Genomic DNA, 20,828 nt, shown 5'->3' with positions numbered 1-20,828 from the left:
CCTAGATACTTGCCCATACTATCCCACACACCCTGCCACTCATGGCTGTCCAGCCTCTGGGAAAATCTCTCGGTCCTCCTACATCGTCGTTTGACCCCAGACAAGACCCAAACCTGAATCTGCTTAACTCTTGAAATCAGTAGTGGGCAAAACACACTCTGTATGCGTGTTAGCATGGTGATTCCCATCACCATCAGCAAACAAGTCTCAAGAGCATTAAAAGGCCATTTAAAAAATTCAAAACTCTCAAATGTAAATGGTCTGGGGGGACGACTAGGAGGGTAAAAGGATGTCTCCTTCACAGGTTGAGCACCTGAGAAGGAGAAAAAAGATGTGTAATTGCTAAGCACCTCCATCATATACCTCCCAAAGTATAAAGGTGGTGACCACACTGGGAACATAAACCAGATCAGTTTCATGATCAATGATTCTATTGTATTACAAGTCATTACCATAAAGTACAATGGGATAAAAACCTTAGCCCAAGCCCCACACTTGAAAAACACTAATACAGCCAATACCGGATGGACGTAAGATATGGTATACTGAAACTGTGAGATCAAGAGGAAAAACCTTGAGAGCCAATAAATCAGCATTGTGACGAGTGACTATCAATCCAGTCAGATCTGTTCTTATCTCAACCCCTCGAGCCCCACGTTGGGCGCCAAAAAGAACTGTCGTGGTTTAAACCCAGTCAGGTAACTTGTTCACTCACTCCCAGTGAGTGGTGCCAAGCTGACAACAATCAAGGTCCGTGTTCGTCTCCCCCCCCCCTCCCTGCACCGGGGCTCTCCCCTTCCCCGCTCCCGGAGGAACGGGGAGGAGGATCGAGAGAGTGCAACTCCTACGGGTTGAGACAAGAACAGTCCAGCAACAAATCACCACCGCTACTATCAGCTAAAACAATGATAAGGGAAAATAACAAGGGAAGAGAATACGATACCACCGGCCAAGAAAACGAGTTCCACCCGGAAGCCCCTGTCCTTCCGGGCAACTCCCAGTTACCCCCCACCCCGGGCATGACGTGCTGTGGTATGGAATACCTCCCCGGCTAGCCCGGGTCAGGCGCCCCGTCTCTGCTTCCTCACAGCTTCCCCTCCTCCCTGGCAGAGCATGAGCCTCACAAAGTCCTTGGTCAGGGTAAACATCACTTAGCAACAACCGAAAACATCGGCTTCACCAACGCTGTTCTCAAAACTAGAAGTCAAAACACAGCACTGCACCAGTTAACACAAAGGAAAAAAACATGACTGCTACTGCTGAACCCAGGACAGTCTGCTTACTGTGAATGGACAAGCACTGTCCTGTATCTTCAACAGGTTGTCTCAAAAATGGAGGCAACCATTACAATCCAGCTGTCATGTATCCATAGAAATTGTCAGTCTCACCCCTTCTGTGTCAAGAGACTTTTGGCTGGAATGTAGTATTCCCTTCAAAATCAGTTTGCTCCTTTGAGGTTTTTTTTTTTTTTTGGGGGGGGGGGTTGCTTTTGTTGTTTTTTCTTTTTTTTCTTATACTCCATTTATCTGACCCTTCTTCTTCTAGTCTTCACCCCCACAGACTGATTAGATCCCAATTCTTTTGGCATGCTGTCAACTTGTCCTAGTCAGAATAACTATTAGGCCTTTGCTTTTGCTACTCCTCTGCAATTTTGTTTCCCTTTCTGTGCTTCATGTCTTTTCTTTGTGATTTTCACCTATTTTGCCTGAAGCTGTCTTCTGACAATATGTTACCACCTCTCTCTCTGAATTTGTTCTTTGCCTGCCCAAGTAATTTATTTGTTAGCTTCCTCTTTGCCATTACGCAGGCTGTTTGACTTTGTGTATTGCTTTTCATAGTTCCTCAAATCCTTAGTATGTTAATAACAATTTGAAACAGTAGGACTTTTGTAGCTTTTAATGCCACGACTTAAACATGCTGATGGTGTTTTTTTAAATGACTGAAATCCCACATGCATATACAGTGAGATGTTAACACCTTGTGTGTGCTTGTAACAGCTGTGGAACCAAACACAGACTTTGGTAAGATTTTGTGGTTTTTTCCCTTGGCAGTAAATGATGTTATTTCTATTACATGTGAAAATGACTAAAAATCAGTCTTTAGATTATTGTGTTCTCTTCCTATATTTTCATTATATGTATCTGGGGAGAGGAACGCACACATGATGGGACACACCAAACACAAAAAAGTAAGACGTGTTCAATTGAAACAACCCTTCAAAGCCTGGTACTTGAATATGACAGAAATTTCATCCCATGGCTTGTTCCTAAACTCTAGAAATAAATGGGGAATCAAATACAATTCAGAATAGGGTTTCTGTTCCTTTTCATTAGTTCCTCTTTACAAAGAAAGCATGATGAAGACAGTAGAAATTTATAAAGATCAAAAGAAAGATCAAAACCACCCCATCTTTATTCCCCCTGCACTCAAAGAAAGCTAAAATGCTAATGTTGGATGGAATTGCTCACTCTGACATATGTAACCTGTTGATGACATGCTAATTATGTTTTCCTAGAAAACTGGTGAACATTGAATTTCTCAGACTTGTTATAACTTAGTTTTAGTTACTAGCTGTCTTCTGTAGTTTTTTTTTTTTTGTTTGGTGTGTCTTTTTTTAATAATTTTTAATTTTTGGGGGGAAGTTTGATTTAATATGTGCTACCTTTCTAGTAAAAAAAAACAAATCTAAGTAGCCACATATGGGACCATGAGTTCAAACAATATCAGTATGTTTTGTACGGGCTTTTTCCAGCTTACCCATAAAGTGATTTCTCTGGGCAAGATAGTCTGTTTCTAATCTTGGTAAAGAAAATGAACAAAAAGTAATTTTCTCTTTCTGTATTTTGTTTCCCCTCTGTGGAATAGGTCTGGAAAGACAGGGAAGGCTTGACCCTGAGGCAAACACTGTCCCAAAGTTGTAGATCATGAGGCCAAGCTCGTTAGAAGGCAAGCACCTGGAGCAGGAAAGAAATGTTCCCCACAGTTTTGTGAAAAACATTTTTATGAATACTGTGTGAATATTTTTCTGCCATATTGATTTTACTGACCTGGTTTTGAAAGATTGTGGTTGTTGTATAAAAGGATGGAGGCAACTTTTATCTCTTTCCATCTCCCTTTAAGGGGGGAATCTCTGTAGCTATCTGAACAGCAGGAGTAGCAGTCAAGTGCCCAGCCTTTTATCTTTGAGTCTTCAGAGAGTCTTCACCATTTGTCTTGAATATAGAGTTCACTAACGCCAGCTACATCTTTGTCACCTCCAGGCTGGGACCTAGTATACTTTCTGCAGAGCTTATTGCATGGTGAACGTTAAGTTAGAACTCTATAAACTTAATTTGCTTCCAGTGCTTCATTTGCTTCCAAGTGTAATTCTCGATATTGATTTTAACTTGTATTTAACTTTTATGGTGGTAGTCATGTGTACTTAAGAGGCTGCTACTTCTTCACTGCTGTGAAACCTGACCTGGGTATTAGATTTTAGCCATCAGAGATGGTGATATCCTTTTCTCTGGAAGACACATTAAGTATTAACCTAGTAGAAATGATATTTAAAGCTTTCAAGACATTCTGCATAACCTGTCTTCTGATGTTTATGTAGCGGGACTGGAAGTCATCTGTAGAATGGCAGCTGTTACTGGTCTGATCTACCACTATGTATTTATTCCTTTTTCAAACTTAAGATTTTATTCTTGAGAAGTGCCTTTTAAGAAGCTTTCTCCCAAATACACGTGTTTCATGGTGCATTGCAAAATATATCAGGCAAAATCCAGCGATGTTTTCTATTCATTCTCAGTCACCGCTATTCGTGATGACAGCCTCAAGAGAGCAATTGTAACAAGATATGAAAGTATCCTTTAATGGCTATCATTTATGGACTTTTTTTTTAGAAAATTTTGGAATTCTCTTCATATTGAAAATGCTTACACTTTGGTTTTTCTCTTTTCTTTCTTTTTTTTTTTGTTTGTGTTTTTTTCTCTCCTCCCAGATTTAATGTTAACGTTACACAGACATAGTTTGATTTTGATAAGATCTCTGCAGTTAGTTTGTATGTAGCTGACTCAATGACTTTTTTGTGTAGTCATTATTTCTTCAAACTAAAATTGAATTTTATATTTTTAGTCTGTAGACCACTGTGTGACCTTCAGGTGCCATCTGGTGTTGAGCTTCAGCTCAAGCAGAAGGGTCTACTGCAGAAAGAATGCAGATTCCCTTTGTCTTTCTGAACTATCAGAAAGGATTTAGTAGCCCTTAATGGAGTCAGGTAGAATGCATGGATGTGGCAAATATGTGGTATCCTCCTGCATAGACTAAGAGCAGTCATTTTTTGTTCAGTCATGTGTACATGCTATCAATCAGTCAAGAAATTCCAGTTTTTATTTTGAACTTCCCTAGGGTTTTCTGAGATGTATGACTCTCATGAGAACAGTCAGACCTTCAAATTTGAAGTTGATTTTTTTAAAGGATATATGTACTTCAGATGAATTTATTACCAACTAGTAAATGGCTTACATTTTTTCAACTGGTGAAAGTTTTATATTTTTCCATTAATTTTCACTATCAGTAGTGTTAGACCTACTGTCATGTAACACAGTTTGGCTTAAAATAACATAAGGAAACCTGAACATAGAAATAGACTGAAACGCAGGTATGATTTATGATTTAAACAATATATACATATATATATATAAATATATATATAATAAATAAACTACTAGTTAGGTTTTCATAACAAAACATCTGAAAACTGTTTCCACTACAGAAAGCAGATACTGAATAAAAGTGGGTAAATACAGAAATTATAGGAAAGACTGAGTTTGGAGAATAATGACCAAATGTCAAAGATAATAAAGTTTTCTGTAGAATGTAGTGAAATTGTTGTAGCTGTAAATAATCAACAGAATGATTGTATGCTTTCTTCAAAAGTGGTCCTTCAACCAGCCATCCTTCAGACTGTCAGGAAAAATGGGAGAGGAGTCAGAAAACTTCCCCTCTACCATGTCTATTATTGATGAACACCATATTCCTTGGACACTTTTTTTTTTATATATATATCTGTAAGTAAGAGTTTTAAAGGAAAATCTTTCATTAGAAATTTTTCAGCTAGCATATGCTACAGTCGGTAGTGGTTGATTTCTGGGAGGCAGGAAGATTTCCAGCTGGATAATGTTGTCTTTTGAGAAACTCCCAGGGACTGAAAAGGACTGTCCTCATTCACTGCAATGACCTTTCTTAATTTGTGCAAAGATTCTTAACAGGAAACATAGTAAATTGAAAAGAAAAGATTATTTAATACTTAACAAGCCAGTACTTCATCAGAAAAATATATCCAGCTCTCACAAGAAGATTCAAGATGTCATAGAAAAAGCATCAGAGAGAAAATGTAATTAAAACTATATAACAGCTTTTTTTTTTTCAGATTTCTGCAACTTCAATGTTTTCTATATTTATTCTCTTCTCAAAATTACTTTTTTATTACAGTAAGCATTAAATAGTGATAAGGAATTGAAATTTGCTAATAAAGGGAATGAAGAGAGTAATGGCAAATTAAAAAAAAACTATTAGGAAGATACAAAAGTACATAAAATACTGTAACACTGTGGAATGCTGTGTTGTTTTCCTCCAGCTTGTAACACCTTTGTGCTTATAATGTTCCTGTGACCATTGATTCACTCCTTTCCAAATGACTGGACAGGTTTTCAGTTGCTGCTAATCAAATACTTCCATGATATTAATCCAGGTTTTTAGTGCCACAAGAGCTATCTTTAGAAAATAGAAATAGAAAATAGATTATAAAATCAAATTAATTCTGTACTGAAGTAGCAACATCTGTGTTGCCACCTACCCTGCAGACACAGATTTTAAACTTGGGATTTTTTTATAAAGTGGTATGCTGAGATTCTTATGCAGGCAATAAAACTAAGCAAATAAATTCTGCAAAACAAGACACCTGAAGAACACTAAAGTAATTCTTCTTGAACATGATTCTCATTAACTAATCAAGAAATAGTTGGAACACTGCAAACTATTACATGGGAGTAAATGGTTTATAAATCAAGATAACCCTTTGCGGATTCAAACCTTGTCTGAAATACTATGATTATGCCATTTCAGAGAAAGCACTTGCCAAAACATCAGCTGAAGCAGGAAGCTCCAGCTCATTGTAACTGTAGCTGCTAGGTACTTGAGTGACTCCTAAATGAAAGCAAGCTGTAAATGATAATTTCAGTTGATGGCTGGATTTCTCCTGCTACATTCAAGCCATGCAGCTAGTGAGGATAGCTGAAAGGAGAGCCTCAAGACAGGTGAAACTTACTAGAAATACATAGGCATGAGAAAAAATAAAAGAAAACAAAACAGGTTTTATTAAAACAGATAAGAATTCTCTGCACATAATTGAAAATATGCTTAAATGATGGCTTCTAACAGTTCTGGTTAAGCTCTACTAGGAGTGATAATGCATGAAAAGGAGTGCTGGGACAAGGAGACTCTGCCATCTTAGGCTGGTGTCCTGCATCGTTTCTACCTGCCATTACCCCTTTTTATTTTGTCAAACTATTTAAGCTGATAGTGGATATCAAATGCCAAATAGATGTTCTGTGATGGATAAAAAGAATATTAATATTTCAACTGACAAGTCTTCTATGGAGAGGTATGTCACACTTGGAAGTTTGAGGATTTCTGGTTTGTTGTTGGTGTTGCAGTGTTAGAGACTAGATGGAGGGCTACCACCACTGGTTTTCTTTTACAGCTCATCTTGAATCCCTGACCTTTAAGTTTTGTTTCTAAAAATCATATATTATACTACTTTTGTATTATAATAATCAGCTAAGCATTAGGTGTAATAATAATTATGAATGAACACAAAGGATGAGATAGATCTAAGTAAGGAAAAAACTGACACAAAGTATGTGCAATAAGCAGAGGATTAGAGGGGGACAGAGCACACGACCTTAGCTATAGTAACATTTCAACAAAGGAGATAATTCCATTGAGATGTACTGAGAAGATGGTTTTGAGTTGCTTTTTGACACAAGACCTAACTTTTAAGATCAATCTTAAGATTTAATGCACCAACGTACAAAGTATGACACAATTGAAAAGCAAGGAAAATGCAATTATTCCTGCTAAAATGAATCACTTCAAAGAAATTTTGTGTATTTTTAGAAGTGGAGAATATAAAAAAAGTTAGGTATTTAAAATTCTTGCTGAAGAGAATAAATCTTAGGAAAGGAACTAATGCTGCCGATCTCATGAAAATATCATGTTACACGTCCATAGCAGTTGGTTTAAAAACAAGCAAAAGAAAAAAAACAACCTCTGTGGTTCTTGGCTAAAAAGAGAGCTCTTAATCAAAGATGAACTTGCAAGGAAATTCTTCCCCTCCTTTCCAGGATTAAGTTTAAGTGGTTCTACATGACTCATTTACTAATAGTACTTGTTAGTGAACGTGGTGAAAGCAAAGGTTTTATCAACAATTTGCTCTTGATCATTTTTGAGTTGAAGTACTTCTCTAAGAGCCATTTAAATCTGACAGCTCTGTGTGTTCCTCCATTTTCTCATTTTTTCAGAAGTACAAGTGGATAATGAAACTACACAATAAAAAAAAAAACAAAACAAAAACAACAATCCACAATGTTAACCGTTAGAAATGCTTACTGCAAATGCAAACTGGAAAAAGTTGTCCAATTGAATTATTGTTCTAAATGTATGCAGTGGAAAGTGTAAGCATTTTTACTACATAAATTACCTCCTTTCTATGAGGTTTTCTTCTGTGGCACTACCCCCGATATATCACCATGCATTCAAACCAGCAGCACTGTTGAAGTCCATTAGAAATTCCACTTCATATAAAACATTTCACTAGTACAGCAAAAGTCTTTACTCCCAAGAGTGAGCACTGTAATACATTTTTATGATGTAATTGTCCACAGCCTACAGAGCACCTGTTAGCTAAATCTTATTTAGTACATTGCTGCTACCACCTGTAAAATACAACGCTGTATAGTACAATAGTTGTGAATCGAAGTTGATTTGCATCTACGTGTGTGTGTGCATGTGAACCAACAACATACGTATAAACAAAGTATAGTTTCATATTTTTTTCTCCTTTTCTATTGAAACTCTCATTCTGTATGTAGCAAGGACACCAAGATACTTCTTTTTTTTTGTGTGGTTTACAACACAAAACTTTATCTAAAGGAAATGATAGAATGATGTTAGCTAGCAATGATACTTGGTAATTGCTACTAAAATATGCTGTCAAAATGCATTCAACAATTTGATATTATACCTTTTTAGGAAACTTAGACCCCAAAAGTTTTACGAGTAAGTATTCCCAAAGATTACTGTGTACAACTGGAATAATTGCATTTATGTCGTAGTTTAAGCCCAGCCAGTAACTCAGAACCACATAGCCACTCGATCACTCCCCCTCTTTCGTGTCGTGTCGTTCCCCTGCCCCCCGCCCCTGCCCCCCCCCCCCCCCCGAGGGATGGGGAGGAGAATCAAAAGAATGTAACTCCCACGGGCTAAGATAAGAACAGTCCAATAACTAAGGCATAACACAAAACACTCCTGCTACCACCAATAATAATAATGCTAAGGGAAATAACAAGGGAAGAGAATACAACCACTCACCACAAGCCGACCGATACCCAGCCCAACCCAAGCAGTGATCTAGCCCTTCTGGGTAACTGCCCCCAGTTTACATCCTGGGCATGACGTGCTGTGGTATGGAATACCTCTTTGGATAGTTTGGGTCAGGTGTCCTGTCTCTGCCTCCTCCCAGCTTCCCCTCCTCCCTGGCAGAGCATGAGACTCACAAAGTCCTTGGTCAGAGTAAATACTTCTGAGCAGCAACTAAAAACATTGATGTTATCAGTGTTGTTCCCAGGCTGAAAGTCAAAACCACAGCACTGCACAAGCTACTAAGAAGGAGAAAAATGATTGCTACTGCTGAACCCAGGACAATTTACAATTTCACAATATAGATGCAGTGTAATTCCTGATGCAACTTTGTAAGTCTAATGTTTTTATGTTGTTTTGTTGTGTTTTTTAAATCATCATGGCCCACTCTGTTAACTTCCTCTAAATTGTAATGCTCAAATGAAAATGTTAACATCATACATTCTGAGTTCTCATGTATTTTAAGACATATGAGCAGATGTCATTTGAGTGCAGAGGTATCAGAGTAATTATGAATAAGGCTAGAATACCACCTTTTTCAATAGCAAAATACTTCTGGTGGGGAATCCTTCAGACACCATATTAGAGCTCTTTCAGGACAGATGTTCCTGTTAATTTTTTTTTTTCACATAAAAAAATAGTTACTTTATCTCTCAGCTTCTATTTTTGCACAAAGATGTTAATACCAAGGAATCTCTGATTATGCAGCTGAAGGACAATTGTATGTCTTAGTTTTGGCAAGCTCCTAAATGAAGAGAATTAAGTTTATGTATTTGAAAATTGAAATCACCATTTTTTTTTCCTAAGGCTGTTGATCCTTATGACCTCGTTTGTGCTAAATATGGGACTATCTGCAAGGTATGGCACAATTTTATACCTTATGGGTTTAAATTATATGCCTAAGAGCTTCAAAAGCCATTTTAATTGTTAAAATAGAAAGATGACATATCAAAGAATCTTTTTTTTTTTTCACACTGATGCCTACATAGATTTTTTTAATATCCATTTAAAGCTGTTAGACTTCATCCTTATTATGGAGTCCATGTATTGTCTTATTTTTTCAAGGAGTGCAACATCACATTTTCAGGAGGAGAGAGAAATCAAGAATGAAATTGCCATGCTCTGACTTGGAATCACAGCAGTAGACGGGTTCACATGATGCTCTTCCATTCCTGTTTTCCCCCCTTTGCTTCTAAGACTAGATATTCCTTGGACTGGACCCAGAATTTTTTTCTGCAAAAGCCTTCAGTCTAACCAAGGATGTACCCCAAAATGGACCATTTTTAAGGCAGTCACCTCCAGCACAGTCTCAGCGTATCCTACCCATAGTGCTGCAGGTCACTTACTTAGCAAAAGTATGTTAATGGGAACTTCTAAAAGAATTGTACAAATGTCAGATGTAATAATCTCCACCAGAGCCTCTTGAAACTATGCTGTTAACTGGTAAATAATGAAGGTGTCTTTGAACTCCCAGTGTGCTACGGTTACAAGAGAGATCCTTCTGAAACTGATGAAGTAATGCCCAAACTCTTCATAAGTGTCAACAATACTAAATACTCTTTTGAAAGCTTTTCAGTGTTCTCCCAAATTTAGGATTATAATCTGTGTGTGTATATGCATAATACGTGCAAATTTATGAAAGCATTCCATATTATTGCAAGGGATGTCATTAGAATATTCAGTCAGATGTTAGGACAAAGGGAAGGAGCAGAATCCCCCCAAATGATTCAATTTTCAGAGTCCTTGTTATCCACAGTTCCCACCAGTTGCAACTGGGGTAATTAGCTACTCCTCAAAAAATCCATATTTTGTTAAACTTTAATACTCCTTGAGTCTGGGCTCTGCTTTGGGGCATTAAATTTTGAAATGAAAGTTAGAAATGTTAGTTTACATGCAATTCTATTTCTTAAGTTTTATTTTCTTAATAAGAGATTTTATTTTTATCTTCTGTAGAAACCTAAGGTGGATTCTGTTTGCTAGATTATGTGAGTAAGACTGACATGCCATTAATCTTACAGTAGTCTGATGTCCATGTAACGATGTGTGGGTTTTGCCATAGCAAATTATCACCGTGAAGGGTTTTGATAATGTAGACAGACTATAAAAATGCTTGCTGCATAAGAATAATTCAAAAAGCTGTGTTGATTTAGTTTAGAATGAATTGTGAGAGAAGAAAATTGGTCTGTCCCAAGTATGGCTGGGATGGAGTTTATTTCCTTCACAGTAGCTGTGTGGTCTTATCTTTTAGGTTTGTGACCAAAACATAGTTGTGGTAATAAGGGTTATTTCAGTTATGGCTGAGCAGCACTTGCACAGCATCAAGGTCTTTTTGTTTCTAAACCATGTTCAAAGGTCCAGAGAATTACAACATAAACCTGTAGATTTTATAACAAGAATTTTTAATAAAAATAATGAATTTATCTATTTACAGAAAGAAGAAAGCATGATCCAGCCAGCTGTGGGTTTTTAAGCTTGACCTCAAAAGAATGGCCAGCTTTATAGTTTTTTATGTTAAAAAAAGGTGAGATAAAATTGTCCACCAGTTTATGAAAGTACATCTTTAATGGTGGCTGGTTTACTAAATAAAGTGCTGCAGTGCCATTTATTCTGACCTTAGCAAAGTTTCTAATTTGGTGACTATGCTAAATTATTAGTTCACCTGGAGAAACAGGTGGTTATAGCAAGAACTTTATTATGGCTAAAGAAATTAGAGACGGCAGTAGCTTCTATTGAAAGGGAAATTAGTGGAGTGGGGAGATCATTAATGTCATTAATTATATTCTTACAGGAACAGCCTTAGGACTTACTTCTTAAAAAAAAAAAAGAAAACGTATCAATAATTTTCAGGCCAAAAGTCGATGCCATTCTCCAGTCACATGTACAATATATTGTGAGATGACTTCTTAAGCAACTCAAGGGATTGGGATGTATTTTATTTGTTTTATTTTGTTAATTTATTTTAGTCTTTTGAAGTTCAGGAAATTTGAGAGAAGAAACAAGAAAACTGAGAGTGGCTTAACTGTGAAATAATCAATCCTTCCTTCAAGGAATTAATCCTCCCTTAAAGGATCACTTATGTCAGTGATCCTTTAAGAATCACTAGCATAAGACTTAGTGATGTAAATTTACATTGAAAACGTTTCTTCATACATTTTGTAATTCATAATAAGGTAATTTGGGGTGTCAGTATTAATAATTTACTATCATATATGGACTTAGATCTTTTAAACCTGATTGAGCTTAATGCACAAACACCTGAAATGGTATGATGCTTTAATGTTTGAACATTTGTACATAGTGGATGGGACAGCTGATAACAGAAATAAAGAAAGTGTTAGATGATCTAAATGAATGCACAATCCTACTTCAGGAACAGAATCCATTGTTCTTTTCAGTTCAAGATCATTGAGAACATAGGAAAAAAAAAACAACTTTCCTTCTATAAACAGTGGAGTGGTTGAGTAGCTCGATTCTTTCCCAAATATTTACATTCAACATGTGTTTAGATATTAGAAGGGTCAGCTTGACTTTTTCAATCTTCAAGACACATTTCGCAAAGTAAATATTCCGCAAGCTTTCCTGCAAATAATTGTGAATTCCATTCTGATGAGAAAAGGATGAGTTATGTGTTACAAATTAACATGTAACAAAATTATTTGTTTTAATTACTTTCATTTCTATAATTGCCAGAGTGTTACAGATACGTTCACAGCCTCCCTATAAAAATGAATGAAAACAATTCATGGTAAGGTATATTAATGAACTGATGAAAAAGAGAAGGCATAATTAACAATATCAAGGGAGGAGGAAGAGATATCTTCAGGTGCCAGGCTAGCTAAACACATGCTGAACTGACTAACTGAAGGCTGATAGATTTTAGCATGTTATTGCTAATGAAGCATAAAGTTATGCTGAGAAATGCACCCCCTCTCCCTCTCTCTCAGATAAAAAAGGTAACCATGACTGGAAGAAGGAACTGTGTAGGAGGCTAAAATAGGATGAATGGTGTAAAGATGGATATCAAAGACAGTGAGTATAGTGGGAGTATGGGACTGTCCCTGAGAGGAAATCTTACCTTAACAGCATTAAATTGCCAGCAGCAATGCATATTACATCTGCATATAATGAAATTTAATTTTCTGTGCAATTTATTCACAAAACCTCTCATTTCCATTTCACCTCTAATTAGGATTGCTAGGGATTCACTTTTGAAAACACAGAATAATGAGTGAAGAGGATACTTCTGGCAGGTGCCTTTTTGAAATAGTAAGGATTCAGATCATTAACTTTTGCACTGGATTTTGGTTTTTCGTGCACAGAGTTTCTCAATCCATTCCACCAGCTTTTCAATAACAAGAAGTTATGATCTTTACGGTATAAACATCTCTAAGATACAGTGTGTCAGGAAGACAATGCACAGGATATTTAGCCAGGGAGAAGTCCTTATTGTCTTAGGTTTTCTGGCCAGGTGAGTTGACAAAATACTGGAAGCACAGTGCCCCTTCCTGCAGACATTAGGCTGGCATTACATATCCCTAGGAGAAAATTACAGCCCATGAGAAAGATCTTTTGATGAAGAAAACACTGAATCCACAATTCTCTGATCTTCAGAGTTGAACTTTAGCTTCATATGACACTACTGTACAGGAAACAGTGCTGATTCACATTACACAAGAAAAGCACTCATAAAAACCTGATTCCTAAGTGCTTTTTCAGTGTACCTTTAGGTGGCAGCTCCATTATGCACACTCCCCATGTGAACTATGGCCTTGTCCCTTTATCAGCTAATTCGCTCCTGGGAGAAAACTTCTATTACACAATGTCTTGGTGAAATAGCATAAAGAGAATTATTTCTTGTTCCTCTTCAGCTGCTTGAGCACAGATACCTTTAAACCTAGTGCCAAATGTGTACGGAAAGATTGTATTTGCTTTTGCTCTTCTGTATCAAAGTTAATCAATTTACTGGAGGAAGAAAATTAATCAAAATCTGTCGAAAGGAAAAGCACGAGCTGAAACTGAATCTGAACTCTACTTTGGTGAGCCGTTTGCTGGACAATAAGAACTCCAGAATGAGATAACAAAACCCTTGGGCAATTGAAATTCGCTTTGTTGCTGCTTCGGGACAGCTGCCCCCAGCTTGTACCCCTTGAGGCGCCATCCTGTGGGGCCGACAGCCACTGCCCGCGGCAGAGCTAGTCACGTACCCGCTGCCGCTCCACAGGGGCGACAGAGCCAATCGGAACGCTGCACGCTGCGGGGCGGGGCACCACGGCTGCGGGTGGGGCAGCGCCTGAGAGGGTTAAGGGGTTACGTCCCGTACGGGCTGCTGGTAATAGAGCAGCCCGTGCGAGGAGCGACCGTGCAGGGAAAGCTGGGGCTGTGGCAGCAGCCTCTTTGTACCACTGAGCCCCATCCGAACTAGGTAACCTGCCCAGCCCAGCGGTGCTGGGTGTTCTGCTTATTAACCCTGACCTATGTACCTTGAAAAAGAAAAAAGATAAAAGCGTGAACCTATGTGGTAAGTGCTCTGGGATCATCAGTACAGATACAATGAGCTCGAATAGGAAATACCCGTCTTCCAGGCATTCTAGACGTCATCATGGTCTGGCCAGAGGGCAAAGGTTTCGGAATGTCACCAGAGGAGGAGCTGTTGTGTGCTGAAGAGGCCCCACCATATAATAAACTGTCAGAAAGTGAAAAGCAGTATGCCGTGTTTACTGATGGGTCTTGCCGTATTGTGGGAAAGCATCGGAGATGGAAGGCAGCTGTATGGAGTCCTGGATGACAAGTTACAGAAACTGCTGAAGGAGAGGGTGAATCGAGTCAGTTTGCCGAGGTGAAAGCCATCCAGCTGGCCCTGGACATTGCTGAACGAGAAAAGTGGCCAGTACTTTATCTCTATACTGACTCATGGATGGTGGCAAATGCCCTGTGGGGGTGGTTGCAGCAATAGAAACAGAGCAACTGGCAACGCAGAGGTAAACCCATCTGGGCTGCTGCACTGTGGAAAGATATTGCTGCCTGGGTGCAGAACCTGGTGGTGAAGGAACGTCATGTAGATGCCCATGTACCCAAGAGTCGGGCCACTGAGAAACACCAGAACAACCAACAAGTGGATAAAGCGGCTAAGATTGAAGTGGCTCAGATGGACTTAGATTGGCAACATAAAGGTGAATTATTTTTGGCCCGGTGGGCCCATGACACTTCAGGCCATCAGGGCAGAGATGCAACATACAGATGGGCCCTTGATCGAGAGGTGGACTTAACAATGGACACTATTGCCCAGGTTATTTACAACTGTGAAACATGTGCTGCAATTAAGCAAGCTAAATGGTTAAAGCCTCTGATATGGAGGACGAATGGCTGAAGTACAAATATGAGGAGGCCTGGCAGATTGACTATATCACACTACCACCAACCTGCCAAGGCAAGCGCCATGTGCTTATCATGGTGGAAGCAACCACCGGATGGCTGGAAACATATGCTGTGCTCCACGCCACTGCCCGGAACACTATCCTGGGCCTTGAGAAACAGATTTCGTGGCAACACGGCACCCCAGAGAGAATTGAGTCAAGACAATGGGACTCATTTCTTGAACAACCTTGGGCCAAAGAGCATGGCAGTGGGTATATCACGTCCCCTACCATGCACCAGCCTCTGAGAAAATCGAATGGTATGATAGGCTGTTAAAAACTACACTGACAGCAATGAGTGGTGGAACTTTCTAACATTGGGATAACATTGGCTTCGTGGTTCTGAGTTACTGGCTGGGCTTAAACCACAGCAGTCTCATGCCCTAAACTGCAAAACATGTCACAAACCCAAATAGAAACATGACTACTGTTAATACCTAATTTTCCGGGGCAGACATTTCTGCCTTCAAATTTAGGTCAGTTTGCTGAGCCTGTGCAAGCTGACATGTTGGCAGACACAAGGGCTCTACAGTCCTGGAAGTGAACAATGATTTTCAAAGGCAGAAAATTAACATAAAAATCTTTGTGATCAAATGATGAATCAGTGAGTGATATATAAATCATTTTTCCTTTCATTTCCATCATAGATAGGTAACAGAAACCTTTAAGCCAATATTATCACTTAAGTAGTTCCTCTTCCTCAGTATTTATTCCTCATATGTAATTTTACAGTTCATATTCTTAAACTTAAGATGCTCCATTCTCTTACTCAGCCATGGAAATAGCACCAAGGCAGAACAGACGGAGGATATAAAATTACCAACTTTGTGTGCAGTGAAGTTTACTCCTCTTGTTTTCTACTTTTCTAAGCAAAGTAATGGAAATATTTAAGGTGTGATAGAGATAAGCAGCACAAAAAGACCTTGCAGAGCCTATGCAGACAGCTGCCAACCATTACTGCATCACTAGTCTAATTACAGCCACATATCTCAGCTGCATAAAAAAAGCAGCACAATATTCCTACTCAGGTCTAATGTCAATGAAGTATTTTAAAGTATGGCTCAGGCAGTGAGCTTTTGGGAAAAAAAAAAAAGAAAGGACTAGATCACAAGTGAAGTGCTTCCTTCTCTTCAACCACCTCCTGAAATATCCAAGATCCATAAGCCATTGTGTCTCTTATTTGCTCGTGTCTACTTTGGTCTTTTCAAATGCATATGCCAGATATGCTGTGTTTGTGCTAATTAAAATCCAGTCAGCTGGGGCATGAAACTGCTGGAAGCCATAGGATCTCTGGAGAACAAACACAACACATTTTGGTCAAGAGAGATTTCACTTACTTATATTCTCTCACTGAACTTCAGAATTCTGAATTTAAAGAATATAAAATTTCAAAGCCAATCAGTATTGTGTGTATATTTGTGTATGCACATGTGCTTCTAAGATAATTCGCTCATGCACTGTACTTCAAATTCTTCATCTGCCTGGCCGTAAGTAGCTGTACTAAGTTTTGTAGATTTCATTGCTTTAAAAGTCACTAAAATACTTCACAACAAATGAAAACAATTAATTAGAATGAGAGGAGGTTTTCCACACAGGACCTAATTATTAAAAAAAAATATTCTGTATCACTGCTAATGACTTCCATTTTTAAAACCTTTCTAAAGTTGAATTACATCTAGGCTTGCACACAAATTAATTGGCTAGAGAAAGAACTTGTGATCTAATCTGCAACATATTACAGGGATTCAGATCTGATTGATAGATGGTGCTGCAGTAGTCATATTTTCCTTTCCCCTTTGGAATAAAGCCAACTCAGAAGTGACATCTATGAATTACTGGGCTTCCTGAAGGTTAAGTCACTTAGGGAAAAAATGTCATTTACAAGATGTAAATCTGTTTTGCAAATCTTACTTTCATTCTAGGTTGAATGTTCCTAATGATATTGTAGGAGCCCCAAACAGAAACAGAGATCACGGGTAAGTATTTGATGCTGTAGTGCTCCACTGGCTAGAAAAGAAGGATGCAGCCATGACTGCAGGCACATGAACTTTGATTAGACTTCTTAAAGCCATTTGCTAAAATGTAAAATAAAGTGCAAGAGGCTATATTAGATGCTTCATTAAATTTTAATCAACAGGAGAAATTATATTTCCATTATTATTTTTCTATCTTCAAAACGTGACTAATATTTCTAGTGATAATTGCTGAATTTCTGGTTAGCATTAGGTATGTCTAGATATAAATAAAGTTTAGTTTTAATGAAGTGCCAGTTAATTACAAAAATTCACTCATACACACATACAAACCCCTCTGTTCTGATATAATTTTTAGAAGGCAAATTCCTGCTGCAACATGCTTTAGCAAGTAAAATATTAATACAGTTAATGTCATATTGAAAAAGTCCTATTTTTGCTGTCACAATAATATTGTTATATTTCTTATTTCATCAGCTAAGCCCTTCAAAATATTGGTATAGTACACTTACACATTACTGAATTGTAGAAGAGTTGGTTAGATACTTTGAGTAGATCAAATGTATCAAGTGCTCTATGGTGCAACTGTAATTTTTGTAATATTACAAAACCGTGGAAAATCAGATTTTAACAAATAAATGTTTATAGGTTATTAAAAAGACAGTCAATAATATCAGGCAAAGCATTAAAAACATCCTGTCAAAATAGGAAAGCTTGAACAGTGTTTCATTTTCAGAACGTGTAAAACTTGGAAGTGAAAATGAGAAGGGAGGGAGCAGAAAATAACAGGTTTGTTTTTTGTTTTTTTTTTTAGTAACAGCCAAACACACTTAAATGTGAAGATTTCTAACCAAATATGAAGTCCTTCTTAATCACAAAATATAAACTGTCCTGATAAACCTTTAACCAAATTGCTTAAATGTTACTCTTATTTCTAGGGAAATCATTCATGTTTTGCCAGATTTAGAGGCCTTCATAAATGTAATTTTGAACACCTTCTCACACAACATTCTGTTTTTCTCATGTTCATGTAACAGAGCAGTCAAATGAAAACAGTTCTTTAGCAAAGTACTCTATGAATAGTACTTCAACTGCATGTATTTTGACTAAAGAGTTGCTAAACTGTCTCATAGGAGAATTGTTCGATTCACATGAGTAAAACTACTCTCCTGCCAGAAGTTACAAATTTAGCAATGCCCATACCTGAACATCAACATGAAGTAGACTCTGAATCTTGCAGAAACAGAGAAGGTTACTTTTTTTTTTAAATCTTAACAATAAACATTACTTTTGCATTTGTGGCACACTGTATTTGTAGACCTGGTGCATTTATAAAAAAATAAAACCCCAAAACAACCCAAATTTATAAAATCACTCTCTTGCACTGGCTGTGGTGATTACAGTGTCTCCAGTTTCAGAAGGGTAAAATGGGATACAGAAATATGTCTCTAATCAGGAAGAAAAGCAACTGCAAGTTGTGCCAATTGCACAATTCTTATTAGTCAAGAATCTACCATATTCATCTACAGCTAAAACGCATATATATATATGGAATACCATGGTGGTACTTAACCTACGAAGGGATGAGGGAGGTGACTGACAAATTAATTCTTTGCATTATTTCTGATGCATAAAACATCAACAACAAAAAACCTAAATGGACCTTACTAAAACATTAAAAAATGAATCAATATGAACTTCCAATAATTTTGTGATCAAGGTTCCCCTTTCTAGTATAAATCAACACTGACTTTAATGAAGCTACACTAGCCCATGACAGATGGAAGTCTGGATTTCATCAGAAAGGTTTAACCATAGGAGGGAACAATAAAGAAACTAAGTTTCTCCAGCAGTGATTACACATTAAAAATAATAATAGCAACTGTAATCAAGGTGAACAAGAGGCTCCAGCATCAGTTTTGGCCAAAGGCATGCTGAGCTACAATAAGATTATAGAACACAATGCCAGAGGTGATTCACAAAAACAGGAGAAAGTTTCTGAAAGGCTAATGACAGTGCTATTCAAAATCATGCTTGGAAGAAGCACTACAAAAAACCACATCTGTTCCTGGTAATTGGCTCTCCTCTTCGAAAAGGAGAGCTACCTTATTTGTTGTGGCTGTCATGAAATGAAATATCAAAGTGAAACTGAAATTTACTGTAATATTCTAGATCCCAGGAGACTGTCCTCAAAGTGCTTCCTGCATATAAAAATGCAAGATCCCTTTGCATATTATGAATACACAAGAAACAGGCATATTCTGTCAAAGGCTGTGAGGTCTGGATTTTTAACTTTTAGAATGTAGCAAAGCTTCTCACGTTCCACAGTTGGAGGTAAATTAAAATGGTATAACTGATGGATTTTTAACATGACTTCACATAACTTTAAATAAACTCAGCAGTTGCATCTATATTTGTTCTCATATTTACTGGGTTTTCAAATAAATCTGAAAACTTCTGTTTGTGATCTAACTGATGGCATTAGACTAAAAAGCGGTTACTCTGTTATCCATCTCTAACAATATTGTCTGTTATTACAGTCCTGCTGTACCTACCCCAGAAAGACCTGTATTCATTAGGAGACAATAAAGTATTTTGTATATATAATTAGATCTTCCAGAATACTGTTGAATTATCCGGGACACTGGCCAGCCCAAAAATTAGGCCCATAGCCTCTCAAGACCGCAGGGTTCCTGTACTAGGACTTGTACAGCTCCTACTTTTTCAAAGTCTTGGTGACAAAACATCCTGGAAGAAAAGAAGTAGAGCTTAGTTAGTCTTTATCAGAAGATGGGAAAGCATCACCGTAATATAAATGCTTGTATATCTTGAATAAAATAGCATTTATACACAGCTGTGCTGAGTGTATCTATTCTTTTAATAGGGAAAACGTGAAGTAGAATCATAGAATCATGGAATAGTTAGTGTTGGAAAGGACCTTAAGATCATCAAGTTCCAAACACACTGCCATGGGCAGGGACACCTCACACTAAACAATGTCACCCAAGGCTTCATCCAACCTGGCCTTGAACACTGCCAGGGATGGAGCATTCACAGCTTCTTTGGGCAACACATTCCAGTGCCTCACCACCCTTACAGGAAAGAATTTCCTTCTTATATCCAACCTAAACTTCCCCTGTTTAAGTTTTAACCCGTTACCCCTTGTCCTATCACTACAGTCCCTAATGAAGAGTCCCTCCCCAGCATCCCTATAGCCCCCTTCAGATACTGGAAGGCTGCTAGGAGGTCTCCATGCAGCCTTCTCCAGTCTGAACAGCCCCAACTTTCTCAGCCTGTCTTCATATGAGAGGTGCTCCAGTCCCCTGATCATCCTCGTGGCCCTCCTCTGGACTTGTTCCAAGAGTTCCATGTTGAGGACACCAGAACTGCACACGACACTCCAGGTGAGGTCTCACGAGAGCAGAGTAGAGGGGCAGGATCACCTCCTTTGACCTGCTCACCATGCTCATTTTGATGCAGCCCAGAATATGGTTGGCTTTCTGGGCTGCGAGTGCACACTGAAGCCACCTCATGTTAAGCTTTTCCTCAACCAACACCCCCAAGTCCTTCTCCACAGGGCTGCTCTGAATCTCTTCTCTGCCCAGCCTGTAGCTGTGCTTGGGATTGCCCTGACTCAAGTGCAGGACCTTGCAGTTGGTATGATTAAACTTCGTAAGGTTGGCATCAGCCCACCTCACAGGTGTGTCAGAGTTCTTCTGGATGGCATTCCTTCCCTCCAGCATGTCAACTGAACCACACA

General features: G+C 38.2%; 1 long non-coding RNA gene across 1 annotated transcript; it reads left to right on the top strand.

Annotated features, from left to right (window-relative positions):
* Window positions 1-4,124: 4,124 nt before the first annotated feature.
* On the top strand, window positions 4,125-19,375 carry LOC133275709 (uncharacterized). Its single transcript, XR_009745664.1, has 4 exons — window positions 4,125-4,258; window positions 11,114-11,203; window positions 17,018-17,071; window positions 19,241-19,375. It is a non-coding gene; the product is annotated as an uncharacterized LOC133275709 (long non-coding RNA).
* Window positions 19,376-20,828: the final 1,453 nt, after the last annotated feature.

Source organism: Pezoporus flaviventris, unplaced genomic scaffold, assembly GCF_033815535.1.
Source record: "Pezoporus flaviventris isolate CSIRO_AGI_PZ_B2104156 unplaced genomic scaffold, CSIRO_AGI_Pfla_v1 ptg000002l, whole genome shotgun sequence".
NCBI classification, from domain to species: domain Eukaryota; kingdom Metazoa; phylum Chordata; class Aves; order Psittaciformes; family Psittacidae; genus Pezoporus; species Pezoporus flaviventris.
This window is presented reverse-complemented; position numbering and strand designations above follow the sequence as displayed.